General features: G+C 39.5%; 1 long non-coding RNA gene across 1 annotated transcript; it reads left to right on the top strand.

The window, feature by feature from the left end:
- Window positions 1-2,444: 2,444 nt before the first annotated feature.
- LOC110330228 lies at window positions 2,445-8,383 on the top strand. The gene is made up of 3 exons (XR_002380947.1): window positions 2,445-2,511; window positions 7,503-7,630; window positions 7,995-8,383. It is a non-coding gene; the product is annotated as an uncharacterized LOC110330228 (long non-coding RNA).
- The last annotated feature ends 3,253 nt before the right edge of the window (window positions 8,384-11,636 follow it).

Genomic DNA, 11,636 nt, shown 5'->3' with positions numbered 1-11,636 from the left:
ATGTGCCTCACTAATTCTCCAGATGTTTCTTAGTCCAATCAAGTTTGAAATCTAAGTAGGGAAGCTATCTGCATTTTCTCAGTCTGCCCATTGTGTCACTTGTCACTCTCTTCTTCAGGCTGGAGGTGTTCTGCCTGCCAATGAAGTTTCTCTAAAAATTACTTTCTCTTGCCTGCCTAAATTCTTTTCTGCATAATACAAACTCACCATCCATCGTAGGATAACACTTATGGTGAATGTCAGGAATATATGTGACCCCTTTAATCTTTTCGCACCACTGCATTCTATTTTCCCTTCCTTGAAAGTATCTACCTGCCATAACTCCTTCCTAATTTTCTGGCCTCTAGAGGTATCCCAAATGAAACATAAATATCTGAAGATTCAAAGATAGCATCCATAAACGAAAAAAAAAATGACATTTGTCTTTCTTGGTCTGGGTTACTTCTCTCAGAATAACTGCTTCCAGCTCCAACCATTTACTTGCAAAGTTCATGATTCCATTTTGCCTAACACACTATTGTAGTATTCCAGTTACATTACAATATATTGTAATAATATTCCATTGTATAGATACAACACATTTTCATTATGTATATTCTTCAAGTTGTATCTATTTCCTAGCTATTGTGAATAAAGTAGCAATGAACACAGAGGAGCAGGTATCTCCACAGTAGGATACATGTCCAAGAATGGTGTAGCTGGATTATGCAGTAGAACTCTTTCTAACTTTTTGAGGAACTTCTGCACTGATTTCCACATTAGCTGCTCCGATCTGATCTTCCCACCACAACGTCAGGTAGAGACCTAAGCCAAACTTACTTAAAATAAATGACGAGAAAATGCAGATAAAATTAACATAGACAGACTAACTCAAATTTTAAATTGCATTCAGTCATTAAAGTACAATGCAAACACCCCTCAACTTAGTTCTCATTCAATGGCAATCCAGGTTCATGACCTTTGATTTTTCCCTAATCCCCAAAGTTTCAGATAGTACCTGTGGTATACTCCTTGATACAGAAGCATCAGATTTCTAACACAAGCCATGCTTCAGTTCACTCCTTTAGCTCCCTAAATCCCATCTTACCTCAGAATGGATAGCTCTGCCTTGGCTTGTCCTCAGAAGTTATTGTCCCTAAGGAAAACAAAAAGAGACTGTGGAGTGATTTTTAAATTTTTATTTTCCACAATAATCTATACACTGTGAGAGTTTAGAATCATCAAAGTAGGCCAAAGATTCTTTTAAAGGAAAGATAAGTGTTGGGATAATAGCTTTATATAGCTCCATTCCAGAATAGAGCCGAAAATCATTAGTGGCTATATATTTTCTATAATGCAACACACAGAATTTTTTCCCACTTATAAATATATAAAAACGCATCCAGAATCAGTAAGAATTATGCACTCAAAAAATAAACATACTGGTTACCTAGTTTTGAACTGCAGGCAGAAAAATCTACAACTTAGAAGGTTTTCATTTTCTACCAATTCTTTTCAACTCCTCCAATTTTTCCCACCTTTAATTCTATTTCTACAGAGAAAGTGAAATTACATTTCTTTCCAGTCAATACAGAGGTCACCACTTGAAATTCAGCCAACAATTCTAACCACTTTGAACTTACATCCCTCCCTTTTTTTTTTAATTACCAATGCTATACGCTTGTTCCCTAGGCAACCACTGCAGAAATGATCTGGGTAGTCAAAGGCAACTATAACACACATCACACCCATACCAAACAAAAAGCGATTTTCTCCATTTGCTAAAATAAATTTGACCAAGTGTTTTTACATGATGGCAGATGGGAGCTGCATTAATATTTATGCTGGACATAAAGAAAGGCTTAAAAGAACGGGACTTTCAGTTGAAGATTCCTTCTGGGAGATGCATGAAAAATCAACTTATCAGTAGAGGATGAGCACAGGCTCCAAAATTTGAGTGTGACTCCATCCTTTGCCATATTGTCATCATTTGGGCATGTCCTTTGTTACCTGAACTTCAGTTTCCCCATATGTTAGACCTGGAGCTTAAAGACTGTCATGGAGATTAGAGATGGTGATGCTTATGGATCGTAATTACTGCCATTATTTCCTGTTTGTGTCCCCTGGGACAGCCATGACACGATAAGGTAAGTATTGGATCTCCTCCACTTTACTGAAAAGAAAGATTGTTAAGTGTAGCTAATTAGTCCATGGCCACACAGCAAATGTTAACCCCAAGCCCGAGTCCTGCAAAGCCCACTCTGGATCTAAGCTGTCCTGCAGCATGACAGTAATGATGAGCATTCATTACACTTCCCTGATGAATGAATTAACATTATAAATGCAAAATACCTTGAAGAGTTCCAAAGTGGGAGGCTCCTTGGAACCATTCACATCACAGCACAACCAAGCAACCATGTGGACAGTGCCCACTTATTGTCTCTACACAGTGGCCCAGAGAACTAATCTCTATAGAATTCTGGAAGTAAAGGAAACAGGCTTGAAAGAACATTTGTATTGAACTGGTATCAGGTCTGAGCTACTGTGTCCTCCCTAGCATCTTCTGAATAGCTTTCACATGTTCAAAGAATTTACTAAGCTATGGATCTCACCTTTCCAAGGTGGAATCCAGAAGTTTTTGTTTCTTGGTTCTCTTGTATGGGAAGTTTGAATAGTATGTGACTTGGATTGTTACAATCAAGTTACATGGAGCCTATCAAATAAGGATCACCTATATTTCTTTTCTAGAAAGCTATGTGAATACTCTGAGCTTTCAGAGTAGAAAGCTCTATTCTGGCTCATTGCTTACCTCATCATTTAGTTTCTGTCATCCCTTTTTAACAGCTCTTCGTGGCTCCCTTTCTATTGCCTAAGGAGCAATAACGCCTTCTAAAGATTCTCCCTTCCTAGAATCAGCTGTCAGGAAAACAGTATTTTTCTATCTATTTACTCATGTGATGTATTTGGTATAAATGGACAGCACACGGGACATGCTAAATATTTGTTGGTTTGCCTTCCCTCACAACCTACTTCCTAAGGCACCAGGACTGGTCTTATGCCTCCTGGTGCACACAGTGGTGAGTGTAGGCATACATTAGGATGTCCAAGTGTGTGAGTGTGATGGACTGGACTCCAAATCAAAAGGCATGGGCAGAAAATTATTCATGCCTAGAAGCTGTAATTCATTTTCCACAGAGGAAAAAGAAGGATATTAAAGGAACATCTTTCACTAATTTTATTTGTCTTTTAAAATATGATTCTATTTTCTGTGTCAACAATCAAGCAGTTAAAAATTATTTCTATTGAGCTATTTTCCTAGTTCAGTTCTCTCTGTGGTTTCACTAAACCCTCACCTGAGTATTCCCAAGGCTCTTGGCAATGTAAATTAATTCCTATGAGGCCAATATAATCACCTGGTGACAGAGCTGTAGAGAGAATATTACCTGCCTTGGGTATCAGGGTTTCCCAAGCCAACTCAGTTGCAACCATTATTTAAGCAGGCACACCCTTCAACAGACCTTAACCCCTTCTACCCCAATGCTGGCCTTAATTACTTGCTGTTTCTTACTTACAGCATGTGACCCCGTAAATAGATTACCAAGGTTTCACCTTCATCCAGACACTGCTTACCCAGGCTGGCATCCTCAGTACTCTGTAAGCACTAATTGCTCTCTTATTCTGTATTTAGACATTTGTTCTTGCAGAAACCACACCCATCCCTGTCTTTTGAACAGCAGTAAAACTCTTCCTCTGTCCCTCATCCAGCTCTGACATTAATGAAATGATCTTAAATAATTGCCAAACATCTATGAACACTCATCTCTTTGTCTCCATGTGGCACCCTCAGAGCTTCAGAGTTGTCCAGGCTTGCATGAGACAAGGCCTGTGAAGTACCCAGCAAAGCAGACGGCAGCTTCCACGCCATTCTCCTAAGTTCCTCCATTCCCAATATCTCACCTTTCCATGAACCCCTTTAATAGAGAACTGTACCTCCTCCTGCATTCATCAAAAACCATGTAAGTGCTCTCATTTAATTAATTGATTCACTTATTTAGTAGGCAGGAAATTTATGCAAAACTGTCCTAGAGAACTGGGGTACAGATACACTTAGAGCCTGCCCCTAACCATGTAGAGTAGGGCAGGAAATATTCGAAACTGAACAAGATCGTTCTACAGTGTAGCCTCAGCTGTAAACATGGAACAGATAAAGGACATAGTGACAATCATTGCTGGGGAATACTAATGAAAATATATTGAAACTGAGTGTTAAATAATTCATTGTGGTGAGAGGATAAAAAAAAAATAAGAGCAAGCAAAGGAACAAAATTTATTCTAAAGAAATAACTACACATTTAAAAATCATTCTGCAAGCACATCTAGCTATACCTATGAAGAACTGTAAACTGTACTGATCAAGAGTGCGTTTTGAGCTAAAAAAAGAAACACACTCAAAGACAAAGAGAATCCCAAAATATTTTAGAAACTTAAAATGGGTATTTCTTTAAAAGCAAAACAAATGAATTAAATCCTAATTATAATTAAATACATAAATAATGGAATGGTTAAATAATTGACCAAAATCAAGCTCTTATAAAGATTTCATTAATGATAATAAAGAGGATATTGTAATTTTATTTTATTTTTTTAGATAACATAAAATTGTGTGTGCTTTTCTAATTACATGTGAACAAGAAATCTAAAGAAGTATACAGAATAAAATAGCTTTGGGTATTGGCTTGATAATAAAAGTCTTTCCTATTTTTTTAATTTTATGTATGTGCATGTTTTAGCTATAAGTATATGAAGGCGCTGTATGTGTGCCTGGTACCTGCAGAGTGTAGAAAGGGCATCAGATCCTCTAGAACTATGGTTCCAGACTGTTGTGAGCTTCCATGTGGATACTGGGAATCAAACCAGGATCCTCTGGAACAGCAGCCAGTGCTGTTAACCACTGAGCTGACTCTCTAGCTGCAATATAAATCTCTTTTTAAATTCTTTCATGATAACTCACTATATTAAAAAGCAAAGATTAAAATTCTATATTCCAGGAACATATGTATGTCTACAAACTTATTTTCAATTGTCTTCCGATTTAATTCACAGCAACCTTTCTCGTTTCATTAAAAACAGCAAACCAGGCAGACCTCATGCCAGATGTATGACCCCAGAGTAATAACTTATCCTGGGCCCTCAGGCTTTCCCCTTTCCTCCAACCTAGAAAACCCAAACTGTTCCCATGTAGAATACTGGTGAGTGGTCTATAGAATACAGTGTGTCACACCAGAGTAAAATTACATACAATCTGGGGATTTTCAACCCAAACTGCCACACTAAGACCATATTTATTTGAAGACAACATGGACCCTCCTGGTTATTATCTTTTCAAGACATTAACATAAGCCAGGGACACCTTCACCAGGCATGTGATATGAACGCATGGGATTGCTTCCCCAGTTGATGCAGTATCCAAAGGAAGAATAAAAGAAAATGAAAGGTTAAGGAAAGGCAGCTTATTGATAACAATTAATTGTATATTTCAAAATTGCTAGGAAAGAGCATTCAGAAGGTTGCCAACATAAAAATGATGTGTGTTTGAGGTGATGTGTATGCCAGTCACTTCTGGTCTGATAATCACACTATATATGTATGTGAAATATTATATTAGACCACAAAAACACAAACAGTAATCCTGTGTCAATGAAAACTTTAGAAACATAAGAAACACCCCAGGTTCTTGTATTTTTCTACTTCTGTTTCCTAATATTTAAAATCACAAGTGCTTTAGCATTTGACTTTAACAGACTTTAAGATTCAATCTGGAATGTCTTATTAATTGGTTGTTAAAGAATTTTACAGGATTAATGCACACATTCTAAGGAATATATCAAAATAATTAGAAAGCATAGAAAATGTCACACATCTCATTTTAAAGAAGCAAACTGAAACAATTTTTATATTATTTGTTACTAAAGCGTGGTAAATGTGCATATGCATTTTATTAAAATTTTAATAAATGTGACAATCTGTACTGCAAACAGTAAAATAATCACTCCCTTTCATATTCCAGGCATGTTTTAATTGTATGGGATGCCACAGGTTCTTTCTCGCAGGAATTATTAATCTTGAAAGGTCAGCTATACATATCTTCTCTTAATATCTTTGTGGCTGGTTAAAGCTGAAGACCTACCTAATGAGCACCGCGCCTGGCAGCTTTGTCTTTCTTCCTATTTGCTCTGGGTGATCAGCAACTTGCAGAGCATTTCCTAGAGCTACTTGGAGTCAGGGATCCAAATCTTTCTGAGGGGCCGCCTAAGGTGGGAAGCTAGCAAGAGGATCGAAGAAGGATAGTGACCTTCCTGAACCCACAGAGACACTCAAAAGATCAGGAAATGGAACAAGCAAGCCTCTGACATTCATCGATAAATTACATTTAAGCAGCATCCTCATGTCTGGAAAGGATGCAGTAGTCTTCAAGGCGCAATGACATAGATATGACATATTCAGCCACTGAAGGACTTAGAAATGGAATCTCAACAACAATATGAACTAACCAGTACCCCCTGAGCTCGAGTCTCGAGCTGCATATGTAGCAGAAGATGGCCTAATCAGCCATCATTGGGAAGAGAGGCCCCTTGGTCTTGCAAACTTTATATGACCCAGCACAGGGGAAGGCCAGGGCCAAGTAGTGGGAGTGGGTGGGTAGGGGAGCAGGGGCGGGGGTGGGGTATAGGGAACTTTCGGGATAGCATTTGAAATGTAAATAAAGAAAATAATAATAAATAAATTTTAAAAAATAATAATAATAAAAAGAAATGGAATCTCTCTACGCATCCTGTTTTTGTCTAAGCACACAATCCTAGCTCACAGGACTTCAAGTTAGAGGAAGATGAACTGGCATTCTGATGCTGCCATTTTCCACCACAGGCTTCTATGCCTCAGCTTCATTGTCTATAACATAGTGTTTATAGGAACCCAGATTGTATGGACTCATGACTGTGATCTCATGAAGATAGCCATTAGCAGGCTAGCAGCTCTTGGCGCATCTTTTTTGTTGCTGTTGTTGTTGTTTTCTTTTTTTATTGGATATTCTCTTTATTTACATTTCAAATGTTTTCCCCTTCCTTTCCAGGTCTCCCCTTCAGAAACCTCTTACCACCTCCCTCTCCCCCTGCCTCTATGAGGGTGCTCCCCCCTCCACCCACCGTCCCACTCCTGTCTTCCTGCCCTGGCATTCCCCTACACTAGAGCACTGAATAGCCCCAGGCCCAAGGACTGCCCCTCCCACTGATGTCCAACAAGGCCATCCTCTGACACACATGGGGGCCAGAGCCATGGGTCCGTCCATGCGCATTCTCGGTTGGTGGTCCAGTCCCCAGGAGCTCTGGGAGGTCTGGCCAGTTGACACTGTAGATCCCTCCATGGGGTTGCAAACCCCCTCAGCTCCTTCAGTCCCTTCTTTCTTGGAGCATCTTAATTCCAACCCTTGCAGTTGAGACTGTTCTTTGTTATTCATCCCTAAACAGCTCTCAGAGAAGGTTATGAACAGGGGGAGGTCAGGCTACACAGACCCAGCCATTGCTGAGTAAAACCCACGTGACTCCGGAGGAGCTGGGGAATTCCTTTTCTCATAGTTTCCTCAGTACAATGAAAGGTGAGAATGAAAAGGAGTTTGAACGAAGACACTTAAAACAGTTGATCTGAACAAGAAAATAAATATCAATGTTTAACCTGTTGTTATTTTTTTAAATTAATTTTCAGAACCTGTTTCCATGTTCCAGGAGTGTCTAGAAATACATGAAAAAAAAAAAAAAAAGCAATGATTCTAGCTTTGGGTAGTGGTTGTTATGGTTCCTGTATGTATGTGTGTGTGTGTGCACTTGAGGTCAACTTCAGGCATCATTCCTCAGGAGGTGCCTATCTTGGCTTTTGGTTGCTTGGCTGGTTGATTTCGGTTTGCTTTGGGTTGGGGCTTTTGCTGTTGTACTGTGTGGTTTTATTTTTTTGTTTTGTTTCAGTTTGTTGTGTGAGACAGCATCTCTCGAAGGGACCTGGAGCTCACCAATTAGGCTACAGTTGCTGACCAGAGAGCCCCCTCCCCCAATTCCTCCTCTCTCCTTTTTGTCCCCCAGAATTGAAATTTCAAGTGCGCCTCAGTGCCAAGCTTTTTGTATGGGTGCCGAGGGGTTAAACTCGGGTCCCCATGCTTGTACAGCAGGCATGTGACAGACCGAGATCTCACCACAACCAAGCAGAAGACAAGCCTCATGACGGTGTTAAAGGAATAATTAGGAGGAAGCATTTTAGGAGATTTTAAAGTCAAGACTCAAGAAAGACTAAACAGCGGCTAAGTAGCTTGTGATACTAATTGCCATCTGCCTTCTTCTAATCCCAATAAAAGATAAAGACACTACCTTAGACAGGTGCCCGAAGAAGGAAAAAAAAAAAAAAAAAAAAAAAACAAACGAGCAAATCACTAGTCTCCTCAATTCAGGAACTAGTTTCAGGATTAAAGGAAGAGAGTGGAGGACCCTGATTCAGAGCTATAGAATTTCATGGAACTGTAAACGTTGTTCTTTCTGAGACATCTTTATCCTGCCAGAGGCAGTCACTAATTGAGCTTCCACTCACATCTTAACTCCTTTAAAAGATATTTTAATGTCAATATTAGACAACAGGACAGACTCAGAATAATAACTTAGTTAAAGAGAAACCAAGGGAAAAGCAGAGACACGGGTGTGCTTATGTTCATTCATGTGTATGTCAGATGTGTTGACAACACTGATATTTTGTTTCTAGCCTCTCTTCCGACTGGTAACAATCTACAGCAGGACAAAGGCTCACCGCAGCAGTTAGTAATCACTGGGGTAAAGTGCACCACAGCATGTAACAGGTGTGGGCCAGATCGGCCCTGGAAGGACAACAAATTGAAAGTAAGATAAGTTGAAACAACTTACTGAAATGAGCTCTGTTAACCAGCCCTTCCAATATTTCGATTTGCTTCCTGCTTCAGCGTGAGAGGAAGAAAGACTTATTTTAGACTGACCATGCTAAGATCACCAGCCCAGGGCCATGCGAACTGCAAGGGGTTAAACATAAGCCAGGCCAATAAATGGAGACGAATGGTTAGTATTCCTAGAAAGAACAGTCCAGTTTTCCAGATTTCCTGAGGAAGGAGCTGCACAAAGTGGCTTATTTGATTTTGCAGACGGAAGCAGGTAGCATGAATCAAGCAGGAAGCAGAGTGCCCAAGAGAACGCTCAGAGAATGATTAAACGGAAGCAGTGTAGGGTTTTGTTTTGTTTTTTAAATAATGACTTCAAGCAAAATTAGAAATCGGATGTGAAGGAATGAGCACGGGGTTTTAATCCCTGTGCTATCCCTTACCAGTGACATCTTGGACACCCTTCTTCACCTTTCTGAGCTTGCATAAAGTCTTCTACAAAATGGGGAGGGGCATATACCATGCATTTGGTAGGATTAAGATTAAATTATAAAAATGTATAGCATATGTCAATTGCCTGGCCTATATTACATGTTTTTAAGATGGATGACCATTATGATTGTAGTTGCAAGCTGCCCTCAAATGAGAATCACTATGGTTATTTATTCATCCAGAAAACATGCATTGCAGGGCACTTATAGCACCCCAAATCCTCAAATTCAGTGTCCCAGAACTCCTGTGGTAGAAAGGTAGAAAGAGACTTGAGCGTATGTGACTGACCTTACAGCAACACTGGCTCAGTTCTGGAGTCATGGACAGAGCAATCTAACACCTAGGAGAGGAACCAAGGTGAGAAAAGTTCTCAAATCCGAATTTGGAAGGAGCGCAGTATTACATGGGTAGGAAGGAAATGGATGGGGTTTTACATTCAAGAAACTGTGTATACAAGGGAATAGAATTACAAGCCATCTTGTTCTTCCTAAAGAAGCATAATAACTTTCTAGCAGCCTCTGTGCATTTCATCTGTCATGAGTATTTTCAAATGCAATAACATCTCACAATGCACTGTGCGCAAGGCAACCATGGCTGTTAAGTGGCTGGCAGTATTTTCCTATGCACCATTCAGCATTCCCTCCTGGGTGCCTCTGCAGGTTCAAAGATTCAATTCTCATCCAAACTGAGAGAAGTGGTGTTAGAAATGACTTCTTCCTCTGATTCCATTCTTTCTCAGTTCTGTGGGTGGTACACTTTTCTACATACCAATCAATTCTCTAACATCTATCAAATGGAAAGTGCAGGCTTTAGCATGCACATAGCTCACATACATACATGCGGGCATTACATTTATGCATGTAAAGTGAAATAAATAAATGTTGAAAAATTAATCTGTAACTGAATATATGTATACATACATGTGTAATGGGAAAAATAGATATATCACAGGTAGATAGATGATAAAGATAGATGAAGGATAGATAAATAGATGATAGATAAGCAGATAGATAAATAGACGATAGACAGGTTCGTAGGTGATAGGTAGATAGATAGATAATAGATTACTTTTGCTTAACCTTACAGTTCTAAAACATTAATTTTCATGACTAAATAAATATATATAATCCCACTTGTCAAATTATAGAGAGAAATTTCTATGGTCATAATTTAACATACACATTATTTCATGCCCAGATAATGCATGGATTTAATGCAGATTCATGGCAAGTTCGAGTAGACATCATCTGCTTTCTACAATGTCAACTTTTAACCAAATTCTTGAATGTCTTTTATCAATAGTTTAAATCTTGGGCTACAACACATCTTTACTAGACACTCATTTAGCCTGAAGAATGGAAAGTATTTGCTGGGAGTCAAAGAAACAATATATCCAAGGGTAATTTGAAGTTGAAGTGTGATGTCCCTTAAAGAAGCTGTCCCTTTAAGAAGCAAGATGGAGCCATTGCTGCAGAGCTACAGTGGGCTATAAACATGAATTCATTTTCTAGGTTGAGAAATTACTGACTTCTCACCTATGTAGTTATATGGTATACAGTTTAGGACTAAACACCCAACCTAAATAAGCACAAGCAGAAAACTTTCGCCTGTGGGGAAAAACACTACCCAAAGGTGAGGCTGACTTTGGGTGTGGCAAGCTGCAGAAGATGGTGCTGGTAGCACATGGTTGCTTCTTTCCTCCTAATCTAGCATTACCTTCTGTTCTCTTGGCTTCCATCCAAGGCCATGCAGTACTAAACAGCCCAGCTCCTCCCAATGACAATAAGAAAAGGGGGGTTGCTACCTCCATCTCTCTGCCTATAGCTCTCACCAAAAGGCAAGCAATCTTTTATATGAGTAAAAACGTGTTTGCATGCATTGGCCACCTGCCTGTTCGGAACTTCTGATTGGGATCGATGAAAATCAGGCTCTTTGACTTTCAGGACAAGAAGATGCCTGGAGATATAGGTGGAGTCCTATTTAGGCCATGGAGACAGATGATGGGGGTGGCATGGGTCCTGCAACTGTAATTACTGCTGAAAGAGAGGAGAGGAGAGAAGATGACCAGCACCCAGGTAGTCCTGGATCTGCTACAAAAGACAGGTTGGCACTCTGAAATTCACTTTCTGAATATTTAACTGGCTGCTCACCTTTGCGTGCCTCAACCATCTCAGTAGTCAGAGTTGATGCTCACAGGAAAAGTACACAAAGTTCTAGGTGCATA

The sequence above is a fragment of the Mus pahari genome, chromosome 13 (assembly GCF_900095145.1).
Source record: "Mus pahari chromosome 13, PAHARI_EIJ_v1.1, whole genome shotgun sequence".
In the NCBI taxonomy this organism is placed as follows: Eukaryota; Metazoa; Chordata; class Mammalia; order Rodentia; family Muridae; genus Mus; species Mus pahari.
Note: the sequence above shows the minus strand (reverse complement) of the source record. Positions and strands in the feature narration are given on the sequence as shown.